The 27,068-nt window shown below is 41.6% G+C and overlaps 1 protein-coding gene and 1 long non-coding RNA gene across 4 annotated transcripts in view; one reads left to right on the top strand and one right to left on the bottom strand.

Moving 5' to 3' along the window:
• The window catches only part of KCNB2 (potassium voltage-gated channel subfamily B member 2), a 384,754-nt gene that overhangs the window by 320,485 nt on the left and 37,201 nt on the right, over nucleotides 1-27,068 (top strand). The window lies entirely within an intron of this gene.
• LOC140620267 (uncharacterized) lies at nucleotides 9,394-27,059 on the bottom strand. Of its 2 annotated transcripts, none has more exons than XR_012020047.1 (5): nucleotides 26,898-27,059; nucleotides 25,396-25,659; nucleotides 23,354-23,694; nucleotides 19,396-19,463; nucleotides 9,394-9,651 (listed from the first exon to the last, which is right to left on the bottom strand). It is a non-coding gene; the product is annotated as an uncharacterized lncRNA (long non-coding RNA). The 2 variants fall into 2 exon arrangements; XR_012020046.1 differs by lacking the exon at nucleotides 9,394-9,651 and adding an exon at nucleotides 16,284-16,574.

Raw genomic sequence — 27,068 nt, 5'->3', positions numbered from 1 at the left:
CTCTGAGAACCACTCTGACCCTCTTTCCCCTCACTTCACCCCATTGTTGGCAGTTATAGCCGTAAAACTATCTAAACTTGTCTCGCCGCCACTCAGAAATGCCTGACTACTCCCATCCTCAGCCCCCATCTCAGCAGCCAACAGTTACCCATTGCTTGGACCCTAAAGGCTTGGAACTTTGTTCCTTCAGCCAGGCACCAGGTACTACTCTACTAACTCTTAAGAATGCCCTGCTCCGAGACATCCAATACCCAGGCAGGCACCTTCCTTTTTGCTCTGCCTTGTTGTTCTCAAGTTTCTTTTAGAGAGACTAGAGTGCTCCCCCCATCTCCAAGGGCATACCTTATTGTATAGATTTTGTGAGAAAATACATGTTGAGTGCCTTTAGCATAGTGTTTAGTGCTGATTAAATAATTATTAAAGAAGAATGATTATGATGATGATGATGATGATTAAATCACTTAGAATAGTCTTTGGCACATAATAATTACTTAATAAATGTTAGTCTTTCCCTATCTCCAAGTTGCTTACATGTAACAGGCATTCACAGACTCCAAAAATTTTGGACTTTCCTTCTTAAAAACTTCTAGGGCACCTGGCTGGCTCAGGTGATAGAGCATACAACTCCTGATCTCAGGGTTGTGAGTCTGAGCCCCATGTTGGTTGTAGAGGTTACTTAAAAATAAAATCTTTTTTTTTTTTTAATAAAGCCTCTGACTTTCAGAGTTGATTACACACGAAACTCATGCATTTGTGTGAAACACTTGTTTCCTCACTCCTCAGCTTGCTGCCTCTGATTTATCCTTTTGGTCCTCTCCAAAATGTCACCTCCTCAGGAATGTGATCCCTGACCACTCTAAGGAACACCCTTCCCCTCCTGTCCTAACTTCACTCTGTTTTTTTTTTTTCTTTATGGTGCTCAACAGTACTTGTAATAGTCCGTTGGCAGTAGATTGTGTGTCTTCAGCTCCTGACACAAGACCTGTCCCAGTGTGGTCATTCAATAAATATTTGTTCAGTAATGATCGATTTCAACCCAGACCAAATATGCAGAATGTACATTCCACATTCAGACTGTGAAAATGAAGACTGCAAAGAACTATCAGTAAAGAGAAAAGCCAACAAATAAGTCTGGGTATGCCGAGCATGACTTTAAGAAAAGACATTCTCATTGTGAAACTTGTACTGTGTTACCCCTGGAACATGTTCCCATCACTCTTCGCATGTATGGCTTGACCAGCCAGTTCCACTTAATACTGAGAGCATTCTACCTAAAAACAGAAACATCATCTAACCCCAACACTAAAGGGCTCCACGTGCTGTAGAGTCTCCTGTATGAAAAGTAGATGGAGCAAAGCCTGGAAGATGGGAAACTGTCCTTTAAGTATAAGTATACATTTAAGTATATTTGCACAGATTTGTTTTTTCCTCAGTTTCAATTACCTAATTTAAATTTCTACTGAACACTTTTGCATAATAAGTACAATACAGCCGTACACAGGATCCCAAAATTATCAAGTTTTCTGTGCCAGAAGTACATGACTTGGTGAGTTAAAAAGCTTAAAAGGGAAGACTCAGAATATTCTTGTCATTACAGTTACTGTGTTTGAACACATTTCACACAGAACAATCCTTTTTTGGAATACACTTTTGTCAAGATAACATTCTTGAACCTGTCAGAATTTACTTGCAGGGATATTCAGAGAAGTAGGTGTGCTTCCTACAAGCAACCATGACTGCTCTACTGACACTTTCACTTCATGAATTATTTTTTTAAAAGAAAGCAAACTTCTCATCTCATTTATTTTAATGCTTTGAGGCAGGTCGGAAAGTATTATTTTTTAAAAGAGTAGGACTCCTAATTAAATCAGATGCAGGCTTTGAAATTAAGTCAGGTTGTCTGTCTTCTTCACCAGGAAACTATGTCAGACCCCCCACTGTATGCTTGGTGTCTTGTTCTGTGCTCTCACAGCCTCCTCCGTATACCTACAAAAGATATTTGAGTCTTTCAGCTCTGAATTCTGAGGAATTTTATCTCCCGAACTATGTCCATCATTCTGCCTGGCATAGAGTAAGAGCTTAATAAATAATAATGAATGAATGAATGCGTGCATGCATGAATGAATGAATGAGTTAGTCAGTGGCTTGGAGAGATGTTAGTCAATTGCTCATCCAATCATAAGCCTCTTTCTTTTTCCCTACTTTAGACATTATCTATACAAGTAACACCTCATTAATGTATCACTGAATACTGTATTGTGAAGTATATGGCTTCATCTGAGAAGCCATGTCGCTCCAGATGTGAATTTTTACTCAATTTCTAGGAAACTGTTCTTACCTGTGTTCTGGGCAGTAAGTACTTTGTGATAAAGTCTTAAAACTGCAGGCCACAGATTTTCTTCTTGATAATGAATAATGGCTCTTATTTAAACTTAAATTAGTCAAATGAGTCTGTAATCTAAAAAGAGACCTTTATAGAAAGTAGTCCACAATAGGGATACCTGCATGACTCAGTTGGTTAAGTGTCTGCCTTTGGCTCGGTCATGATCCCGGGGTCCTGGGATTGAGCCCTGGATTGGGCTCCTTGCTCAGCAGGGAGTCTGCTTCTCCCTCTCCCTCTCTGCCTGCTGCTCCCCCTACCTGTAATATCTCTCTCTCTCTCTCTCTCTCTCTCTCTCTCTCTCTCTGTCAAATAAATAAGCAAAATCCTAAGGAAAAAAAAATAGTCCGCAATAGTACAAGCTACATATTTCATGAACCTAACTAGTGAGTTCGGACACATTTTTTGCCCCTGCTTGTCAAGGCTTCAATACGGCAAGCCCAATAAGTCCACTCACACTTAAAGGGAGCTATTAGCCCACAAGAGTCCTGGTATGCCCTGAAACATCCATCCAGTGACATTGTTCCCATTGCAAAGTCTCTTTTTCTTTTTTGTCAAATGAAGATGACATCACTACTGTTTAACAGAGCAGAGCAGAGAAGCAATAGCACTTGCTCTAGGTATATTCCAACATTACTTGACTGTTATCTTCTTCCCCCCGCCCTTTTACCCAACAAGGGTGGCATAAGGATTTACAGGAAAAATTCTGTCTGTCTAGTTCTTTGAAATGAATAACATTAAGTATAGCAGATATCCGTGTTGTTGGTCAATGAAATAATAGTCTACAAGCCAGTGCAGATTGGTTTCTGTCTTATTCTAGCTTTTTTGAAATTTAATTATGCACATTCACGTTTTCCAATTCTAACAAGGACCTTGTTATGAACAGAACTCTGAAGCTTACTGTCTATGTTATAAAGTGAGCATTTAAAAAGTACTACCTTAGTTGCCAGAGTTACAGCCCAGACAGGAAGATGTAAAAATGCATAATTCTGAATTGACTTGGTAAGAAAAGTAAAAGCACTTGAAATGGAGAAACCTGGTGGAGTATCAGAGGAAGAGTGTGTTTGGGCCAAAGGTGCACATCTGCATCCATGAAAGACTCCATCCAGGCCCTTGAAGATCGAAACATGGCTCCTCCCTGTGTCTCATGAGGTATTGCCACCATCCATCACTCCAAACCACTCCTCAGTAGGATTGTGTTTTTTTCTTCCTCCAAAGTCCTCATTCATGAAAATCAGACCCAGGTAGGTGGCCAGAACTGAGGGCAGGGGTGGGGGGTGGTTGTAATAGAGGGTAGAAAAAACTGATCATCCAGGAAGGTGAGCCTCCAGCCCAAGCTAGCACCAGGTCTCTCACTATAAAGAGGAGGAAAAGCTATTCACTCAGGAAGCAGCCCATAGGTAAGAACTGGGGTATGTTTCAGTTGTCTGCCCTGCAGGTGATGACAGCAACAGATTTAGGTGACCCTCAGCAAGCAGGGAGAAGTGGGTGTGTGCCTCCAAGCCAGCCAGGGGGTTTGGAGAAGAAACAAACACAAGGGAAAAATCACAGACTCTCTTCCAGGATTTGGATACATTAGGGAGAGAGCAACATAGCAGGGCTGCATTTTAACTTTCATGCACCCAAGGCACTTTGTTTTTTAGACACTCCCTTCATTAAAAGCATTTTTTTAAGTTATATCTTACGTCTACATTGGAATAAAGATAAATATAATCCAGGCTGGGTTCATTGTTATGGGTAAGTTGTCACATCCATTTTTTTCTTCTGATTTTAAATGAACTTAAAATGAAAACATCTAGTGGGCCCCTAAAAGTAAGTGTCCTGGGCACAGTGCAAACTGTGCCCAGTGGACAAGGAGGCCACATCATGGAAAGATCTGAACGTTCCTCATACTACATTCTTATCAAAAGGAAACAGGGTGTTCCAGAATAGAAAATAATATAGGGTAATGGCTCACAAGTCACTTCTACCTATGAGCTGTATGACCTCGAACAAATTAATTTATCTGAATCTTGACTTCCTCATAAATTTTAATTGTATTTGAATGAGATATATACAAAATAATTTCCCTACCTACTGTTTCAAAGCACTAATTTAATGGTATGGAAAAACACTTAAAGTGGAGTCAAAAAAGGTAGCTTCTAGTTCTGTTGTTGTTGTTTTTGCTGTGTGACCTTGAGCCAGGCACCTAACCTCTCTGAGTATTGGTTTCATCATCTATAACAATATCTGCCAACCTTACAAGATTGCTAAAAGAGCAATGAGATCACGGATATAGAAGCATGTGTATTACCAGCTAAAAGAATTATATATAGGAATTATTATTACCAAAGAAGTTGAAAATTCTATAGAGGGAAGTGTACAATGCCTGGCACACAAAAGCTATTTGGTAGATGTTTACTGAATGAATGAATGCCTCACAAAGCTTTCAACACTTAGAATACTAAAGTCTGGGCAGCCTGGGTGGCTCAGGGGTTTAGCGCCGCCTTTGACCCAGGGCATGATCCTGGAGACCCAGGATCGAGTCCCAGGTTGGGCTCCCTGCATGGAGCCTGCTTCTCCCTCTGCCTGTGTCTCTACCTCTCTGTCTCTTTGTTTCTCATGAATAAATAAATAAAATCTATTTAAAAAAAAAAAAAGAATACTGAAGTCTCCACTGGTATACTTAATGGTGAAAAGCATTGCAAAGGCCGCTGAAGACAAAAATGACAAGTATTTCATTTGAGAAGGAGATTGTAACTAATAACCCATAACTATAACTTTCACCAACATGTAAGTGTCTTAGATTGTCAGCTTCAAGAAGGTACACGTCTTGCATTTTTTGTATCTCCAGCGTTTCCCATCCCAGTGTTGATACACAACAGGCACTCAGCAAATGCTTAGAAATTGAATTGAATTGAATTTATCCAACAAGACTTGCTCTAGTAGCCATTCTTAATCTCTCTTCATATTGAAACATTCTTAATTCCATTCTTTCCCCCAGGCTCTTCCTTGGCTGTTTGTATCAGTGAGACTCAAAAAAAAAAAAAATGGCTTTTGATAAATATTATTTGAATGAATAAATTCATAAGTTTCCCATTGTACATTTATTTTAAATTTGTGTTGCTAACCACATAGCTAGCAGATGCTTGAGAAAATACACTTTGTACTGTAGGAGATACAATAGAATAGTTTAAATTCATACACTACTTTCATCAAATCATACTTCAAAATTCCATTCATGATTCTTGCTAGTATAAATCATCATACAAGTCCATTATACCTTGGAAGAGAATCATGAGCAGATCTAGGAGTTTCTCATTGGTAGGACCAGTCCTGCATACTCTTTTCTCAGCTTTGGAGGGTGGCCCCTCATTGTTCAAAAGCAATGTGCTCAATGGGGCGCCTGAGTGGCTCAGTTAAGCATCTAACTCTTGATTTTGACTCCGGTCATGATCTCAGGGTCATGAGATAGAGCCCCGCATTGGGCTCTCCACTGGATTTGGAACCTGCTTCAGATTGTCTCTCTCCCTCTCCCTCTGTCCTTCCTCCCCTCCCCTACCCCCCCCCACTCCCTACCCACTCCCACATGAGGTCTCTCTCTCTCTCTCTCTCTCTCTCTCTCTCTCTCTCTGAAAACAACAATAATGTGCTCAAGGGTAAAGAATTCTCCTGCTGGCTTGCCAGCATCACACGGCTTGCTGAGTCTCTGAAGCTGTGACCACTTGCCTGTTGCAACACAGTGTCTTTGGAGAATTAGCGTGGTGCACTTTATGAAAATTGCTCCTTTTGGTAGCATCTGCATATAAATTGTCATCTCAGTGGTGTAGCTGTGATTATAACTTGCTGAAGTTCTTAGCATAAAGGACACTGACCATCTTTCTCAGGCATAGAACTCTGTCAGAAAAGCCCCATTTCAAACATCTCCCAATCAGCCTTTTTAAAAAAAATTCTCTCTTTGGCTGGCCTTCTTTGATGTGCATTTTCTACGGGGTTTTATCCTTTCTCCATTAGTTCTAAGGCACTGGTGTTGTGTGTGCAGTGGGAAAGTCCCTGCATGGTTGCTGGATGTTAATTATCTTTAGTTCTGGGGAAAAATAATGGAAGGAAGACTTAAGATTTCATTTACAATTTGTGGAGGTTTCTGTGACTTCTCTCTGTACTGAAAATAACTGTCACTAGTAAATTGTGAAGAGCAGCACATTAACGATAGCGCGATGTTCTACATGGAACAGAGAACAGCTTTTGAAACAGAAACTTTACCGTTCTGTGAAAGAAGAGCATAAAGGTAGAAATGTGGTCTTTAACCTGTGCCTAACCATCTCTCATTATCAACAAGCAATTCAACTATCAAGAAGAAAAGAAAGTCCTGGCACATAATCTCCTAAAATATTCTGGGGGGTTACCTAATCTGCCTACCACGACTTTTACACTTCTCTGGGTGGGCCAGCTCTGTCCTGAATCTATTTGAAGGAGCTATCTCCTCCAAATTAAAGCTGTGTCTGCATATTCCTTTCGAAGCCATGCACACAGTAGGAGCTCAACAGAGTTCGTCAACTTGACGGAATCACAAGGAGACTCATCCTTGTGCCATGAATCGGCACCACTCATATCTGGCCTAGCACAAAGTCAAGTTCTGCTCTCTTCCTAGATCCCTTGGCCACTTCTGCATTCCACCATGCCACAATAGGGGGACTCAGTGATGACTTTCATCTTCAAAACCCCATTATTAAAATCCAAATTTGAAAGGAAACCAGCATGGCCAGTACTTCAGGGTAGTCATTTTTCTCTTACTCCGTGGAGGGTACCACGTATCATGCAGGTTAAGGCTGCTTCACTTGTTTGTAAACTGCAAGGCACCTCACAAATGCAAGGAACCACCGCCCCTTCATTGTTTTGCAGAGCCAATAGAAAGGACACTAAGAGTCAATATGACTTTGAAACCTGGCTCTGACATATGCCATGCAGCCTTTGATTTTAAATATAACAAAAAACAAAAAACAAAAAAAAACCTAAGTTTTGTTTTATCGTAGTTGGAATAATAAAACTAGTCCCCGCCCCCACCCCCAACTCATTGGAGTGGGATTAAGTGAGATACTTGAAAGCACCTGTTACAAAACAGTTGCTCAACAAATGCTGGTTGTTCTTCCAAAGAGCCTCTGGCAGGACCAAACTGGCCAACAAGGGAACAAGAAACTATGGCTGTAGGTGATGAGTGCATGGCAAAAAAGAGAATAGGCATTATCTGGTGTTCAGTGTTTGTGTGATGACAGTGGGGAGGCAGAGACAGTGATGCAGATGCTCGATCCTACACAGTATAGTGGGGATGCCCCACACAAGAGTCTTCCCATTTAGAACAAAGGGACATTCCTGTCTTCGTCCGCTATAGCCAGGGATTGGGAGGCTTGCAGCATCCACAGTACCACCCAAGTTATACCTATGAGCCCACCTACCTTTACAGGAATCAGAGCCTTTCCTCCCAGATTCTTTCCAAGCATAGCTTTTCCTGAAACTACTGTTTTCTGATTGCAGGTAAATCATTGCTTACAGTTTTGACAAATTTGATATTATATGAAATACACGAAGTATATGTAGCATTCTCCTTATTTCCAGAAGAAGCATCAATAGGCAAGTGTGGACTCGCCTACTCACGCTCGTTCATATCTTCAATTTAAATTGAATTAGGTTATTTGCTCCTTTGTCAGTTGGAGACCATCTTTTCCTTTAACTTTTTTTCCTTTAGTTTGTGTAGGACATAATTCTCATTTTTAAAAAAATTTTCCTTTAGAGGTGCCTGGCCAGCTCAGTCAGTAGAACACATGACTCTTGCTCTCAGGGTCATGAGTTTGAGCCCCATGTTGGGCATAGAAATTTCTTACATACGTTTAAAAAAATCTTTACCACTGCCCAAATTATTTAGGAAGAATCTTAGGTAATGTGGCTTTGCCCTAGGAAGTGATTGGAATTAGTTGGAGACGTTCCATGATTATTAAAGGTGTGTTAAAGTGAGGCCTGAAGGCTCCATTTTATTCCAGGCACAGATGGATATGGACATGTCAGAGGCTTTCACAGTGTGTCTGAGGTGGTACTAAGGCAAATTTACCCCCTGGAGTGCCCTGAGACACTGGGGGTGGGTTGGGTTTCTAGCCAATTCAGTTTCTAGGGCTTCTCCAACCGCACAAGGGCAGCTTGAGGGGAACACCATAACCTCTGCCCTTCAGTAGCTTGGCATCTTTCATATGGAAAGGTGAATGCAAAGACCTGGGAAGACAATTATTCAGAGCAGCGACAGGACCAGCTGAGTACATGGGATGTTTACGTTGTGGATGGGGCTCTCACGCGGCTGTCGGAACCAAACAACATCTGTCACGGTCCTGTGGGGCCCAGAGGCCCTCATCACCTCCATGTCAGAGAGAGAAGGGGAGGGGGGTCCGACTGTGACACCATCTGTGTGCCAGGGACTTGGGCCAAAAGGCCTGGCGCTCGAGGGCTTCATTTCACTCTCTCCAGTCTGCAACAAGGAAAATCTTGGAACAGGCTGACAGCATTTCCCTCCTCCTCTCACTTACCTAGCCTGCCACAGCCACGAAGCCAACACACAACTGGTCATTTGCTGCTTTCATGAGTCCAAGTGGCTGCTTTCTGTGGTCACCCTCAGATCTTCAGCTCACCTCCTCCAGAGCTGAGAACAACGAATGACTACTGGTGGCAGCATCATCCTCCACAGAAGGAACACACGGGTCCCCCTGGGCCTGTGCTGTGTCACCCAACAAGGTTTTCCCCAACAAGGCTCACATGACAGATTATTGTCCCGGGCAAGAAGAAAAGGCATATCCTCAGAGTGAAGAAAGGGAAGCTACACCTCCCTCCCATACTCCCCTGCCCCCTCCTAGCCTTGACCCCCTCCCCCCCACTTTGCTCCTCAAGGTTTCAATCCATGGGCAGGAACATTGGCAGCACGTGGGAACTTGGTAGCTCTGCAGCATCTCACACTCACCCACACCCGCGGGATCAGAATCTACATTTTAATAAGACCCCCCACACACAAGGTGATTCCTATGCAGGGCCAAGTTCCAGAAGCCCCACTCTGACTCTTTTATTAATGATCAGATGTATGATCTACTTTGTTAGTTGCAAGTGTAAGGAAATCTCAGCTTATTCCAAGTCTTAGAAGAAAGAGTAATGAAGACACCGAAACATCTGCAGGTTGAAAAGCACAAGTACAGAGATGTTGACTGTTGATAACAGCAATGTCTGGCTACCTTGGCCCTGGCCCCGCCTCACTGAGGTTCCTGTGAAGAGAAAAGAGCATGTGCTGGCAGTTTCTTAGATAGAAGCACCCAGAGGTTAGGGAGGGAGTGTTTCCTCCAACTGCCTGTCTGCTCTCCGAGCAGGCGGGGGAGACCCAGGCCCTCACTTCCACCTTCTGCAGCAGCCAGAGAAGAGCCAGTGAAAGCCACTTGGAACTTCCCTGTCACTCAGAGGCCATTAAATTTTTACAAGATGAAAAGTACTTTTTCCAAAAATAAAACTCAGAGTTATCATTTCACTGGGCTGGGGAAATGTACAGTGTCTTTTTATAGCTGCAAATAAGAGCAGTTCTATAACAATCCTAAATTTCCTCCTTTGATTCTACAATCTTCTGTCCTTCGCAGGAAAAATAAAAATAAAAAATCCGTGGTAGCGCCCTCAGGTGTCATTCAGACCCTCGGGGCACACCTGCAGCCGCCTGCACACTCTCAAATTCCTCCACTGGCAGGGACACTTTCTCCTGATGTAAGAGTGCGGTGTCGCCTTCACACCTCTCCTCCTGGGTGTCCCCTTTCACAATAAGCTGTTGTAAAAGCTCAGACGCCTTCAAGGGCCACCCATGGAATGAGAGTGAGTGTGGGGGATGTGGGGACCGTGCAGCAAAGGAGGGGTGTAGCAGGAGGGCATGGCTCATTGCTAGGGAATTTCCATGACTCCTTCCAGCTCATTCAGGGGTCTGGTTTGGTAAAGCTGACCTGGCACATGTTTGCATTATCTTCGACTATCCCAATTCTTGAGGGCCGCAAGAGAGGGCAAGAGAGAGAGCTCATTACTGTCCTGCTCTTGCAGGGGGAGTACTGTGACCAGTCAAGGCTCCCAGCAGCTGGTGTTTTTTCTGCAGACTCCAAAGGAGATAATAAGTCTCCTAGCAGAGATCCCCAAGGAGCAGCTTGCTTATGTTTTGTGGCTATTGTTGTTGTTTTGTCTCACGTAATTTTTTAAAAATGTTGAATTTCTTAGAACATTTAAAAATCAGGAAATTTCACATCTTAAATCCCTATTTCCGGCTTCCTGAGACTTGGGAAATCCAGTGACACTCACCCATATTTCCCCGTGGCAATAGTCAGCCCCGTGTGTAGCCACTGCCTGCTTTAGACACCCCTTCCCCTCCTCCACCATCCCCTCCACACCTGCCCCTGCCTCCCCCCACATTCTGACCCACCTGGTCCCAGAGGGCTTTCCACTTCCCACCCCTTTCTACAGCCAGCTGGGAAGCAGGGTTCCCAGGCAGGGCTGGTGTCTAAGAGGCCAGATGGTTGAGAACAAGGCCTTGGGGAAGGTCTACTTCATTTGGTTTACAAAGAACTAAAATGTTTCTTTGTCTCAGAACAGCAGATTTTCTTTTAGAAGGCTTGCCTTGAAAAGAAAATGAAAAAACAGTGTGGTGAAAACCCAGAGTGCCAGCCTAATGGCGGTATAACTAGCAGGTTCCCTAAGTGCTGTCAGTCCTCCTTTGGGCATCTCTTTGGCTCCAGCCACTCCTCAGGAACGTTCTCCCATCCATGCCATGTATTATCTGGGTGCAGACAACACAGCCCCTCCCCATCCTCACCAACCTGGCTGCAAGGCTGCTGTGAGTCTCTGTTTCTCCAATGCCCCTGGTGCTGCATTTCACTTCAATCATATAAAAGTGACTCGTCTCTAACCATTTCTTTGTTTGTTTTTTTTTAATTATTATCCGTGATTTGCCATCTATGGAAAAGAACTGAGGACAGTATAATTTATCCACCTCCTGCTTAATCCAAACCTAGCACATTGCCACACAGCTCCAGACTGTTTCTTTCCTGAGGAATAAAAGCACACAGGTATCCCACCCTGATCTTCTTCTCTTTTTTTTTTCTTAATATTTTTTTAAAGATTTATTTATTTATGATAGACATAGAGACATAGAGAGAGAGAGAGGCAGAGACACAGGAGGAGGGAGAAGCAGGCTCCATGCCGGGAGCCTGATGTGGGACTTGATCCCGGGACTCCAGGATCGCGCCCTGGGCCAAAGGCAGGCACCAAACCGCTGAGCCACCCAGGGATCCCCTGATCTTCTTCTCTTTAACTTCCCAGAGGTCACTAGCAGCCTAAAGCACTTCTCTTATGTTATATTAAATACATTTCTTTTAGATTTAAACATTGAATACAGGTTCCTTTTTAAGTGCTATGTGGGGTTCCACTGTAAGATGCCCCATGATGGATTATAGTCTCTTCTTGATGGACATAGAAATTGTTTCCTACTTTTTGTATTACCAGCAATGCTGCAGTGAAGGCTCCCGTGTCTGTCTTCCTACACACACCTGCATGCGTCTCTTTATACTCCTGGAAGTGGAATTGTGAGTCACAAGGCAGCACTTCTTGACTTTATTGCCAAATCCTTCTGCAGAACAATTGCCTTGCTTTAGCTCTCTGAGCAGCCATTCATGAGAGCTTCCTTTCCTCCCCATCTTTTCCACTACTCGGCATGTCAAGGCTCTTGATTTGAGCCAATTTGAGGGTAGGATGACATCTTGTTATTGTTTGGATTTTTCTCTAATTACAGGAAAGGCTGAGTATTTTTTCACATGTTTAGGGGCCGTGGAAATTTCTCATCCTGTGAATTGTCCATTCACTGATGTTGCACTTTTTTTTTTTTTTTTTTTGCCCAACAAATATATTTATTTTTATTTTTTTGTTTTCTTTTTTTTAATAATAAATTTCTTTTTTATTGCTGTTCAATTTGCCAACATACAGAATAACACCCAGTGCTCATCCCGTCAAATGCCCCCCTCAGTGCCCGTCACCCATTCACCCCCCGCCCTGCCCTCCTCCCCTTCCACCACCCCTAGTTCATTTCCCAGAGTTAGGAGTCTTCATGTTCTGTCTCCCTTTCTGATATTTCCTACCCATTTCTTCTCCCTTCCCTTCTGTTCCCTTTCACTATTATTTATATTCCCCAAGTGAATGAGACCATATAATGTTTGTCCTTCTCCGATTGACTTACTTCACTCAGCATAATACCCTCCAGTTCCATCCACATTGAAGCAAATGGTGAGTATTTATCATTTCTAATGGCTGAGGAATATTCCATTGTATATATAGACCACATCTGCTTTATCCATTCATCTTTCGATGGACACCGAGGCTCCTTCCACAGTTTGGCTATTGTGGACATTGTTGCTAGAAACATCGGGGTGCAGGGGTCCCGGCGTTTCATTGCATCTGCATCTATGGGGTAAATCCCCAGCAGTGCAATTGCTGGGTCGTAGGGCAGGTCTATTTTTAACTCTGAGGAACCTCCACACAGTTTTCCAGAGTGGCTGCACCAGTTCACATTCCCACCAACAGTGCAGGAGGGTTCCCCTTTCTCCACATCCTCTCCAACATTTGTGGTTTCCTGCCTTGTTCATTTTCCCCATTCTCACTGGTGTGAGGTGATATCTCATTTCAATTGGGTTGTCCTATGGATTTGTAGATATGTTTTCTAATTCTAGTAAGAAATTGTTTGGAAGTTATGTGCATCACAGATTTCCCTGTGCATACGTGGGTGAGTGAGTGTGTGTGTGTGTGTGTGTGTGTGTGTGTGTGTTTATATGGGGTCTTGTTTACAGAAATATTTAATTTTAATGTAGTCTAGTTTGTTAATACTTTTCTTTATGGCTTATGTTACGTCTTACTTTAAAAAGATTTCCCTATCTTGCAATCATACATACATTTTCCTGTGTTAAAAAGGTTTTTTTTTTTTTTTTTTAAGTTTCAAAGTTTTTTCTAAAAGTTTTAAAGTTCTACTTTTCACATGTAAAGCATTGTTCCTCTGGACCATTTTGTATATGTTAGGAAATAGGAACCTTATCAATTTCCCACTTCCACTGAATTTTTTTTCCCATGCTTATCTGCAATGTCACCTGTGTCACATATGTTTTCACATATGTTTGGAGCTGTTTCTGTTTGCTTGGTCCTTTTTAAAATATGCTACCCCTCAACCACATGCCTTCATTACCAAGGAAGGCTTCAGAGTAATGGCAAGTCCCACTGTCTTCTGTATTTCCAACTTCTCTTAACTCTTTCTAACCTTTGGCTCTTCTGTAAGAATCTTAAGATCAGCTTGTTGTGTATCATGAGAATCTCTTGTGGGACTTCATTTGAATTGCTGTGCTATAGATTAGTTTGGGATCTTCTTTAAAGAGCTATCTTTTGTCAGGTTAAGGAGGTTTCTTTTTATAAGGAGTTTAGTTGGGCACCTGGGTAGCTCAGTAGTTGAGTATAAGCCTTCAGCTCAGGTTGTGATTCCCAGGGTCCTGAGATCAAGTTCTGCATCAGGCTCCCTGCAGAGAACCTGCTTCTCCCTCTGCCTGTGTCTCTGCCTCTCTCTGTGTCTCTCATGAATAAATAAATAAATCTTTAAATATATATAGAGAGAGAGTTTGGTAAGAATTCTTAAGCCTAAATGAGTGTTGAATTCCATAAAAAAAGAACTTTCTGTGTCTATTGACATGATGACATGGTTTATGACATAATCTCTCAATCTATTATATTTCATAATAGAGCTTTTAAATATCAAGCTATGTTTACATTCCTTGAGTATATTGTCCTTGGTCATACATACTGCTGACTTAATTTGCTAGTATTTTATTTAGGGATTTTTCATTCACATTCATTTTTTAGATTAGTCTATAACATTCTTTTTTTTTAATATTTTATGTATTTATTCATGAGAGAGAGAGAGAGGGAGAGGCAGAGACACAGGCAGAGGGAGAAGCAGGCTCAGAGCAGGGAGCCCGACATTGGACTCGATCCCAGGTCTCCAGGATCAAGCCCTGGGCCTAAGGCAGGTGCTAAACCGCTGAGCCACCCAGGGATCCCAGTCTATAACATTCTTATACTTCCTATTCATTTTTAGTTATTAGCCAAATGAGTTGGGTAGCTTTCTCTTTTCCCTCTCTCTAAATTAGTTGATATAATAAAGAGTTTATTTGTTCCTTGAAGATTTGTTAAGCATCATGTGTAAAACCATTCAGGCTTTGTGTCTTTTGACTACTGATTTCAGTTTCTCTAATGGTTATTTTATTCAGACTCTCAACTTCTCCTTGAGTCATTTTGGTAATTCATTGTTTTCTAGGAAATTATCCATTTCATTGTAGTAGTCAGCATTATTGGCACAAAGAGATACATCATAATACTTCGTGTTTTTAAAACTGTCTACAACATCAGAAGTTACGACCTCTTTACAATTTCTATTTTCTCCTATCATTATTTCTTCTCCTCCATCTGTTCCATCCTTCCTTTCTCCTGCCTTTTTCACTGTTTCATTTGCACACATGACAAAGCTCAACTCTGAAAAGTAACTCCTTCTGCAGTGATTTTGAAATTATAATTGATTTCTGAGATGGTAAGCAGGACTATTTCTAAATTCTCATGAATCTAGGTAGAATGTGCTGCCAGAAAGATTGTCTCCGGGTAGTTTCATCTTCTATCTTCCATGGTATTTTTCTAATTCTGACTATAGACGCCGATGTTGCAACTTGGAGTATAATCAAACCCCAACCCCCAACGCTAAGACTTCCAAACTAGCTGCTTTAGAAGGAAAAAAGGCACCGTTTTATCCTTCTTTGCCTTCATATCCAACAGATTATTTTTCCCTATGTCAGAAATTAGTTTAATTGCTAAATTTTACGTGTTGTAAATGTTTCTATTAAACTTATGAAAAGAAAAAGATATTCTTTTTCAGATACTCGCTCATATATTCTTGTGCCAAACTCAAAGAAAGCCCGTGAGCTTCTTCACTTGCCCCATGATCTTTGTGCCCTGCCCTCCCACATCTTACCCCCTCAACCTGCAGAATCTGTGTGCTTATTTCATCTCAGAGTCCCTGACATTTTTCTATTATCCTAAAGGCTACTCGGTCATAGTCATTCTTTCTCTTTTCCAGATACCATCAAGAAGACCAAATCAAACAGAAAGGGGGGTTGAGGGGGGTGAGGATGGCAGCACATTCCTGTGACAATCTTCTGGCTCCTGGCCAAAAGTTTTACTTAGCGGATCTTCTCTTTCCTTCCTAGACTGTCTGCCTACCCCCAAGTAGTTAAACATAAAGCAACTTCTGCACTTGGAAGGAAGTGTAAATCCCCACCACCTACTTCCCTCTGAGCAGAAAGAGGTTGTTTTTTGTTTGTTTGTTTTTGTTTTGTTTTGTTTTGTTTCCCAAAACAGGTCCCTTCAGGAGGAGACTGGAGTTGCCTGCACTTCTGAGCTCCTTGTTCCCACAGAGCCTGGAGCAGCCCCAACCCTGACGGGACAGTTGCCCTTGGCACAACCCCTTGCCATGAGACTCACAGAAAGTTTCAAGTAGCCCAACTCTTTCAGTGAAACAAAATAGCAATTTCAACACATAATCAGCTACTTCCATCACAGTGGCAGCTGGTACATTGTGAACCTTCAGTAAATATTAATCAATAGCTATCCAGTGGCACTGAAGAGAGACAAAAGCATAATCTGATGGCTTAACCAAGGTCACACTAAACAGAAACCAGGCCTTAATTTTCCAGGGATGGCACATGTCCCACCAGTTAGAGATGCTTGAGCCAGGGGAATCTACCCAACGCCAAAGCATTTTTCATCCACAGGCAAGCTCTGCAAGACAAAGGATGTGTTCTGTTTATGGTTGATCTGTATTAGTGAAAGGAGATTACAAAGACCCTAAACCAGCTTCATGAGAATTTTCTGTAACTGTGTGCTGATCCATCAAGGGAGGGAGCTGAGTTAGATCCTGACTGTAGCCCTTCACACAAAGCCACAGCATTAGCAAATGCCTCCTTCCACCCCAAAATGACCTTTTTGTCTAAGACAGATGCAATCAGTATCACATCTTATGTAGTTTTCTACATCTGAAAGTTGGCCATGCTGGCGATGGGTCTTGACTCCATGAACAATCTTCCAAGAACTAAAACAAAATGGAAGACATTATTTCAAAACACAAAGAGAGGGAACTTTGCCAAAATACGTGACAAATTTAGTCTGTTGGTTACATGGGTAGGTGCTGACATAGCTCCTGATTTTCTCAGATGGTATAATTTCAAACAATCACCCCTTATTGAGAAGATCAGCAGGTTAGCCTAATCTCCAGGCAAGAATGGGAAGAAGGGGGATGCCTGGGTGGCTCAGCGGTTGAGCATCTGCCTTCGGCTCAGGGCATGATCCTGGAGTCCTGGGATGGAGTCCCACGTCGGGCTCCCTGCATGGATCCTGCTTCTGCCTCTGCCTGTGTCTCTGCCTCTCTCTCTGTGTCTCTCATGAACGAATAAATAAAATCTTAAAAAAAAAATGGGAAGAAGGCTTCTGATGAGAACCACTGTCTGAACTGACAAGGCCTTTGCCGGGCAGAGCAGAAGTCTCCTGGTGAGAGGCTTCTTTCCAGGGCAAACTGTTGCTTCCCAGAGGCATTTCCAGCTCCATTTTCCTAAGTGCTTTACTCTCTGACCTACCTGGTCACCCCTCCTTGATTTTGCTCCCCTCTGTCCTGTACCCACAGGCAAGACACCCCCCAATCCTGCCCCACCCAGCTCCCCTCACTCCATCAAGACCCGCTTTGAAACCCATTCCTACACAGGCCCTGGACTTCCTCTGCCTATACAGCTCCAGGGAGGAGACACCCCATCACAGTCCTTCAGCCTGTTCCCTGGCTCTTGGAGGTGTACTATCGGTAAGACACACCCCATAAATATAGTCTGCCTCATGCCACTTATGTATCTTGTCTCCACCAGATTTTAAGCTCCTTCAGGGAAGAGCCTTTACACTTTAATCAAGTGTTTTGCACATGGCAGTCTCCTAATAAAGATATCATGATTGACTTCCAGTCAGTTAATTTTTTTTAAAGATTTTATTTATTTATTTATTAGAGACACACAGAGAGAGGCAGAGACATAGGCAGCAGGATAAGCAGGCTCCTTGAAGGAAGCCTGATGCAGGACTCAATCCCAGGACCCTGGGGTCACAACCTGAGCCAAAGGCAGACGCTCAACCACTGAGCCACCCAGGTGCCCCAGTCAGTTAATTTTCCAATGTACCTACAATCACAGTCATGATTATAAAGGCTATTTTTTAAAGCTACTAAAACTTTGCTTGTGATTCATAAAATTCATGAAGAACCAAGGATGAAGTAAGTCCTCAAGCTCTTGACTCAAACTGACTATTGCTGTCGAGACAGCTATACCTTTTAAAATAAAAAACCCTTCCATAGACATAAAGGTAAATTACACATAGCACCTTGCCATCACGAAAGCCTCACACTTGAAAAACTACAAAATTAGGCTCCTGGTTCTTCAGGAATGGAGGCTGATATTAGGATTCCCCAGTAGGACCGTGATACATAAACTGCTGCTGCCTCTCAGCAGAGAGGAACATAAGCCAGTCTCTCTCTTTTACAATTATTTTATTTAGAAGGCATGGAAGAGATATATAGAAAAATAACAATGTGAAGAGTACAGGGAGAACTCATTTCTTGGAGCGGGTTTTAAATGAATTAGAAATGTATTTTCACCATCTGCTGCTGCTACTGCTCTTATGAAATTTGGGATTCACAAATTGCAGTTTGTATAACACTAACTCTGGGACTCGGAGAATCTACTCAGGATCTGCAGCCTGGGGGAAATGTTCTGGATTACTTCTGAAAGCTCTGCAGCACAATAAGGAACAGACTCTCTGTAGGGCTTCCCCAACATCTGACAGGCAGCCCCACATGCGCGTCAGGGGAGACGGAGGATGACAGCACCATAGTACTGGGTACTGTACCACATTTCATGTTGGAAAATCCTTCACAACATTCGCTGTGACTGTTCCCAGCATCACTGAATAGAGAAATCCTCATTATCCACCTAAAAAGACATGCTCACTGAGGCTAAAAACATAGGAACACCGGACACCGAGGGAGAAGAAAAAGAATGTAAAGGTACATTCTCACACAGCCTCTCTCAAGGAGAAAGACATCTCCCTTATCCAAGTATTTTGTTAAAAAAATTAACAGTAAACATGAAGTGATAAAAGCAGAACTCTTTTTTTTTCATTATTTCTTTATCTTCATTTTTCATTAGATTGGAAAGTGAAAGGAAAGATAGGGACAGAGAAGTTCTCTTCTGAAGTTCTCTAATCATGTCTCAGAGGGTTAGATTCAGACTCTGCAGTTCTAGAACATTCTCTCTAGCAAAGTAACCTCAGGCAGCCAATCTACCAAATACAAATACCTAAAGGTTATTTCACTCATCCTGCCACAGTGCCAGGCGCTGGGACTGCAGAGATGAAAAGACAAGGCACAGAAGGCATAGAAAGGAAAGACAAGTCTAGTCAGAGGGCATAGATGCTGGCAATCACAGTGGGTATGACCACGTGTTCATGGAGGAAGGTATAGAGCGTGGCAGGGCAGAGACAGGATGCAGAACCAGTCAGTCTCAGCCCCACCAATCCAGTGTTCTTCATACCTGTGAAGCCCGGGTCCCCTCCTGTCCTCCTACCCTGAAAACCACTTGCCACACTTGTTCCCCGCAGTCACTACAGGAAGCATAGCACCAGACTTGTGCAGGGAAAAGTGAAATGTATATGCATTTTAAGCACCTATTCTCTACAGGGGGCATTATTTTATCTAATCCTCACCACAACTTCATTTTCCAGATGAGAAAACTGAGGCCCAGAGAAGTTATGTGGTACCCATATCAGAGAGTAAGAATCAAAGGGGCCACCTCTGACCTCAAGATCATGTTCCCTTCACTTACATTTCACTGTTTCCACTCCTTTTGCCTGTAAATAATTGTAAACAGCAACGATGGAGGTAGCCTTATTTCTGTAGACAGAAGTAGACAAGTTTAGGTTAGTGTAGATCGCAATCTGAGGCAGAAATTTAATTTACTGCAAATGGTGGCTCATTATATGCATTTTGGGATTACACTGAAAAACTATCAAGAATACCAAGCATAGCTCTCCCACCATGAGACTCTTGGCCCAAACCATGTTGTCCTCAGGGCCAGTGCAGTCATGTTGGGGGGACACTGAATCCATATGACACATGGTTCAACATGACTAAGATTGTCACCTCTCTTAATTCTAATCACCCTGCTTAAATATCGTATATAAATAAATACAATAAAAATGGAACACCAATTCCTGCATTGATGCAAAAATCTTAGTGGTTATAAAACCACATGCTGCTTACATACTTTCAATATAAACTAAATTTATTTTCTTGGAACCATAAAGACTGTGGCCCTGTGTCATCACTAGGCAGCAATGACAGAGACAGATTCAAAGAATACAGACGTAGAGCTGAAGATGATCATGACTACTGTTTCCATTTGCAGGATGGGTATGAGGGAGCTGTCAAGGTCCTCCATGAAGTTCCATTGCTGCCTTAAAAACTATCATACATGCTTATGTAGCAAGAACTGGAAAGGAGGAAGATTAATAGCAAAAAGATAAGCTAATAAAGTTATTGATGAACAGAGTTTGTATGATACAGTTCTCTGAAATGGTAACTCTCTAGTTTAGGTTATAGGAGACCTGTCTTCTTTCCAAGATGTGAACGAAGAAAGCCAAGGCCAAAAATGTGGGCTACCTTGTGCCTTGTAGTCCACTTTAGCACTTACATATGACATCTAAAATGCAGGCATGCACTTTGATGAATAAATGATGGAGTGAATGAATGATTTCCTTAGCCATTCACTCATGGTTCATAAATTGTTGTATTATGGAACTTTTTCTGAGCTTTAACTAAAGCTGGACCTGTTCCAGACAGAGCTGGTGATGCCATGGCTTAAGCTAAAGGGATGCTCTGGCCAAAAGTATCTAGGAATTTTTTTTTTCCTTTTAAAACACAAGCTCTCAAGAGTTAACACATTACATTTACTATCAAGCATTCCTCCTGGTATAAATAATTTAATCAGATATCATCCTTGTCACAGATGACTGATCAAATGGGAGTTTTAGGTAAGCTCTGAGTGGAGAGGAGAGAATTTGGGAGTTTGGCAGGTGGATCTGAAATGTGCTCCCAGATCTGAGAAGCCAGAGCAGACTTGTAAGAGGAAGTGGGTTAGAAACTGGGGGGAAGCCAAAGACGTCATGTCTGCACCCTCATTATGCCTCCATCCCCTTGTCAGTGCTCACTGAAAACAACAGTAGGAGAGGAAATCTACAGTTGTTTCCTGAGCTTTATTAGGCTCTCAGGTTGTCCATTTTAAACTTCTTTCCTCCTGGGGATCATTCACAATCAGTAGCTTCCCAGTACTGGGCTCTCACTATGTGATTTGCAGGAACACTTCCTGTTGTTCACTCTGGAGAGAGGACACCAGCTGTGGGTGTGAAGAGGGGAGCCAGGAGCAATGACCGCAGGCCAGGGCCCCATATCATTGGGAGTGGCAGCAACAACAGGAAGTTTCTAGGTGGGCCACTACCCATGGAAAATCAAAAATGACCTCTTTGGGGACACCTGGGTGGCTCAGCGGTTGAGTGTCTGTCTTCAGCTCGGAGCATGATCCCAGGTCCAGGGATCGAATCCCATATCGGGCTCCCTTCAGGGAGCCTGCTTCTCCCTCTGTTTATGTCTCTGCCTTTCTCTGTGTGTCTCTCATGAATAAATAAGTGAAATCTTTTTTAAAAATTACCTCTTAGGCAAATTAGAAGGCCCTTCCACAAACAGCTAAGGCTACTCCTGCTCCATCCTCTTCTTTCATTTTTACATAGGCCACCTGGCTCTTCCACAGCCACTTACTAGGTACCTAGCACATGTCATGTGTTTCCCATAAATCACCGCACGGAACCTCCAATGGCCTGAAAAGTTGGCAGACTGTCCCTATTTTATAGCTGAGGAAATAGGCTCCCAACGGTATCCCAGCTTATCTGAGGTTTATGTCACTGTAAAGTGGCCAAGCCAGAAATCAAATCTGTACAAGACTTCCTGGACTATTCCCTTTTCTCACTCCTACACTGCTTCATATCCTCATGCTGTATCTCACTCAGTTCTGGTTTAATTTTTACTAAATCCTCTAAGAAAATTGTTGCCTATGAAAATTTTTCTACCATTTGATGGCTCTGGACACAAAGCCATTAGGTTGTAAATTAAATTAAATCACTGCTCAAACAAGTATGCAAAATAATCTTTAAAAGCAGCAAATGTGCTTAAGGAAATGACCACGATAGCATTTCACTTCTGAGACCGTGAGCTTTTCAGTGCCAACTGATCAACCCTCGGGAATATTTAATGATTTTGTCCTGGACTACTGCACAGCCAGAAAATGTGGTTTGACCTTAGGATGATGAATGTGTGTGATTTAGATCTGAGGACTGATAAAAAGAAGGAGGTTTATGCAAGTTGACAAAAAACAAGCTGGCCATGGCTCAGTGTGATTTGCTATTTATGGAGAGCTTCTGTTTGCTTTTGTGGTAGATTTATCTGCCCTGACATTTATTTTGCTTATTAAAAAAAATTCACACTCATCAGTTTGCTATCTGGGCATGATAAATACATTTAATGTCCCAAGTCCTATTAAACTAAATTTATTTTCCATTCCAGCATCGAGCAGAAAATATACCTTTGATTTGTTCTGTTGAGTGCTTTATCCTGGGATTTTTTTATGCACTTTATATTTTTAGATATTTTACTTGTACTTCTGGGACTTCTGCCTCTTTTAACCTATAAAGCCCACAATATTAATAAACACAAATTGAAACCTAAAGTTTAATCATAAAACCTTTCACAGTAGGACTAAGTAAGCTGTGCAAAGTGTTTTTTATGTATGCATCACCTTCTTCAATCTTTGTGTGTATTAGTTATCAAAATTAGTTGAAACGACTAAGAGTAGTGCAACTCAGCAAAAGATTGTCTCACTTTTTGGGGATCACCTAACAGATAACACAGGAAAAATGTTGAGCTGTGGGTGATGTCCACACAAAACCAAAATATCTAATGACTTTCTTTTTTAATCTAGATGTTTTATTATACAAACTTAAAAGCGACATAGTTTGATTGAATTGTTTTGTTATATGGACACTTAACAGAAACATTCACAGAGAACATAGTAAATTCCAGAACACTGTAAAATCAGTTTTTAAACCCAGAAGTGTGCCAATCCAAATGATACAATAATAAAGTCATGTATAAACCCAATTGCACATTCTTTCATGCCACCCACAGTTGAGCCCCTTCTGTCTGCCGGGCACTGTTCTGGGCATAGAGGATACAGCAGTAAGCCAGATTGGCACTTACCTTGCTCTCTTGGAGCTAATTGTCTAATTAACAAGAAAAATCTCAGAGTGTGATAGTGCTGTGCCAGGAAGTAAAGTGAGGAGTGAGGGTAGGTAGATGGTGAAAGTCTCACTTAGGTAACATTGAGCCTGAGGTCTGAATGACAAGAAGTAGCCAGCGATGCGGCAATGAGCAGGACAAGAACTGCAGGTGTCAAGGCGGGCAGAAATGCTAAAACTGGGAAGGAGCTTGGCGAGAGGCCCATGATCAGGGTGGAGAGTGGAGGAGAGGAGGTCAGAGAGAGGAAGTGCAGGGCCATGTGGGGCTGTCCAGGCCTGGGCAAGGAGCTTGCATTTCATTCTGGATGTGAGAGGAAGCCATTAGAGGGTTTTAAGAGGAAACACCCAGTCTGATTTACATTTTTTTAAAGTTCTCAACATCAAAGTTCAAGTTGTGAGTGTGCACTAATTCTCAGAATAAAGAGCCAATGGAATTACCTGCTGATTATGTCCAATTGCATGACATCACATCGCCTCCTCACTTCACTGCTCACCTTGCAGCGTGACCATGAAGAGGCCATACTTGATCCGTCCATCAGTCTTTCTAAAGGCTTCTCCTGTGAGGCACCAATGGCAGCAGTCTCCTTGCCATTTCATTTTGTTTCCATGTTGTCTGGTCTAAACTCTCATTTGCCAATAGCCTTACATGTGATTCAAGCAAGTCTCCATCACTCTCATAACTCTATCTCAAGAGTATTGATTTTACTTTGCAACAGGTTTACACTGCGTATTTTAGAGCATCTGGACACTCAGTGAGGACCTGGTCCTGATGGCACTTGCTAGAGTTAAGGGAGGGATATTAAAGAGATATTGTAAATATTCAGGTGAGCATTTTCATGCTTTGTTCCTGTAGATCTCTTAACTCCAAGAAATGAGGTAGCAAACACTCCTATGATCCACCAACCTTGCCCCTACGGCCCTAGAAAGTGGTTGGGAAAAATGGGCCAACAGTGATAAAGCAATCAGTGAGCACAAGAGAATGATACTTATTAGCTTTCTGTAATAATGTGATGGGCAGAACAAGGGCACTCCGAAAAATATGCCTGTGTCCCCAGCATATGTCAATATGTTATGTTCTATGGCAAAAAGGAATTATGGCTGCAAATGGAATTAAGGTTACTAATCAGCAGACCTTAAAATAAGGAGATTATCCTGGAATATCCAGGGGGGCCCCTTGTAATTGCAAGGGTCTTTACACCAGAAGAAGGAATCAGAATAGAGTCATAGAAAGATGTGACAAAAGGAGAAAGGCATGGGTTGATGCCTTTGAAGAAGAGGGGTCCATGACCCAAAAAACAGGGGTGGCCTTGAGAAGCTGGAAAGATCAAGGAAATGCATTATTGCCTAGAGCCTCCTAAAAGGGATACAACCAAAAATAAAATAAAAAATAAAATAAAATAAAATAAAATAAAATAAAAGGGATACAACCCTGTCAACACACTAATTTTACCCCAATGAGACCTGTTTCGAACTTCTGAACTACAGGACTGACAGATAATAAATCTGCATTTTTTAAGTGGGTGGTAAATGGTTACCACAGCAACAAAAAAGCAATAAGTAGAATAAAGCTCCACTTGTGGAATAAGTTAAGAGGTTCAAGAGGTGACGATGAGAGCCATGAACAGAGCAGAGTCTCAGGCTAAGAGTTTCTCACAAGGGATACAAATCGTGATCCAAAGGACCTGTGATAGAAAACCTTCTGCCAAAGACAAGACAAAACAAAGCTCTTAATTAACATTGTCGGGGCCAGCCCTCATGACCAGCAGCCTACCTAAATTAATGCAGGGTACAGAGTGTTTTTGAATGGTTTCACATAAATTTTAAAATGTTGGGGTTAATTAATATGGCTGCTGATTAGGGGATAGATCTTGTTCCTAATTTTAAAAGTCTATATTTCATAACAATTTGAGCTGTCATTTACTGCTCATAAAATTAGCAGGGCATAATATCCTTGAGCTTTTATTTTTTTCAAGTTTCTAAAATAAGTTTCTGTAAACTTCCGTGGATCTTTGAGAGGAGTTATGATGAAGCATAATCTATACATTGGCAGAGTTTTATTTTGCTGAATGTTCCAGACTAAGAGAAGGTTTGTTCAGAAAATCCTCCTAAGTGCCTATCGATATTTAATAAACCTGACTCTGATGACAAGTGTCAGCCAGTCCCTCTTCCAGAAAGTTGACACTGTCTATGTTTATCTGTTACATAAGCCAGTCTGGGGAGGACAACATCACCTGCATACCTTGCTCTGAGAATTGGTGTGGTTTAGCCTCTGTCTCTCTCTAAATTTTCTCCTCCTTAGGACACATGTAACATATCTTTCAACTTTTGTGTCCACACTATGTACAGCACAACACAGTATCTTTCACAGAGTGAACATGATATTTCACCAACAAAATAAAGGAAATTTTCTAATTATAGCTCAGATGTTGAACAAAGTAGCCTTATCAGATTCATAATTATGTATGAATCCTCATACTTACATAGGAAACTTCCGTGTTTATACATCTGTGCAGATGTGTGTATGTAAATATACAAAGTTCATCCTAATATAGCTCATTTTGCCTGCTGCAAAATATCAGACTGTTGAGATCTAAATTATTAGGTCAAATACACTAATTCCAGTGATCCAGAAAATGTTTCAAAAGAAAGCATTTGTATTTAGCAGTCAGAAATTCTTGTTCTTGCCATACTTTTTCAAAATGATTGCTTTTAATTGAGGGTTTTTCTGGATCCAGGCTCTGTTGCTAGAAAGAAAAAGTCAAGATATGAGTCATTCAGAGAAATTCATATTGTCAACCTGATAACAGACATCAAGTCCAGAAAATTCCTTTTCCCTTTTGTTGTCAATATCTATTTACCCCAAATGGGCATTTTAAAATCATGTTTTTGTTATTGTTCTGGGCTGCTAGGAAATTAGAATAGCCTCATGGAAAATACAAGAATGGTTGTGACTGGGGATCCCTGGGTGGCACAGAGGTTTGGCGCCTGCCTTTGGCCCAGGACGCGATCCTGGAGACCCGGGATTGAGTCCCACATCGGGCTTCCGGTGCATGGAGCCTGCTTCTCCCTCTGCCTGTGTCTCTGCCTCTCTCTCTCTCTGTGACTATCATAAATAAATAAATAAATAAAAATTAAAAAAAAAAAAAAAGAATGGTTGTGCCTAAAAATGTGTAGATGTAAATAACATGTGCATTATCTAAATTCTAGACCATTCCAGACCAAACTTTTTCTTTATATCATTATAATATAGGAAATTACCCTGATCTTTCATGTATTTATCCCTATGTTGTGACAGAGGCCACACTCATTAATTTTATATAATTCCTTATCCTTGGAATATAGTGGTCCTCTAAATCTTTTTTGAATTTCATTCTACAAATAACAGAAAACTAACAAAACAATACAAAATCAAGTGAAAATTTAAAAATTATCTAATTAATTTTAGTGTTTGATGTAATAATAATAAAACTAGATAAATAAAGCCTCCAGACCCTAACTTATCCAACTTAGCAAGATAATAGAGAACTTAAGAAATTATCTAAACATCAAATTTAGAAAAGCAACTGTTGCCACTATTGAGATATTTAAAGCATAAGTCACCTTCATCTGAATTATCCACAGAATATTCCAATCCCCTCTCCTTGTTTTGCATACATACTCATAGATCAAGATTAAGTGTTTTATTTAAGAACCTATTTAAAAGATAGTAGCAGCTAATCATTTAAAATTAGCTCCCTTGACCAGAACTACACAGCCATGCAAAACCAAAGCTTGGGACTTGATCCTAATTATTCAGATTGATCGTCTACTTCCCTCAAATTCATTAATTCAGAACTCCTGCTTCTAGCACACTCCCTCATTTGGGTGGTCTTGATCTCACCCTTGAAAGCATTATTGCTTAGGGAGGAAGGATGACTGTTTTAAATAAATCCTAAGTATGGGAAATCAGTATAAAATTCCATCAAGTAAAAAAAATTCTCACCCTGATACTGTATTCTTCATTTGCAATTTTGACTTGTTGGATGCACCCTATTCTCAGATACGGGAGGACTTGGTGTGTCTTGGAAGAGAGTATAACAGACCCTGATGAAAAGATGGGGGTGCCCTGGGTGGTTACAAAACAAACCTGTGTGGTTCGAGGACAGTTACATCT

The sequence above is a fragment of the Canis lupus genome, chromosome 28 (genome assembly GCF_048164855.1).
Source record: "Canis lupus baileyi chromosome 28, mCanLup2.hap1, whole genome shotgun sequence".
Lineage (NCBI taxonomy): Eukaryota > Metazoa > Chordata > Mammalia > Carnivora > Canidae > Canis > Canis lupus.
The sequence above is the reverse complement of the archived record's forward strand: the minus strand, read 5'-3'. Positions and strand labels throughout refer to the sequence as shown.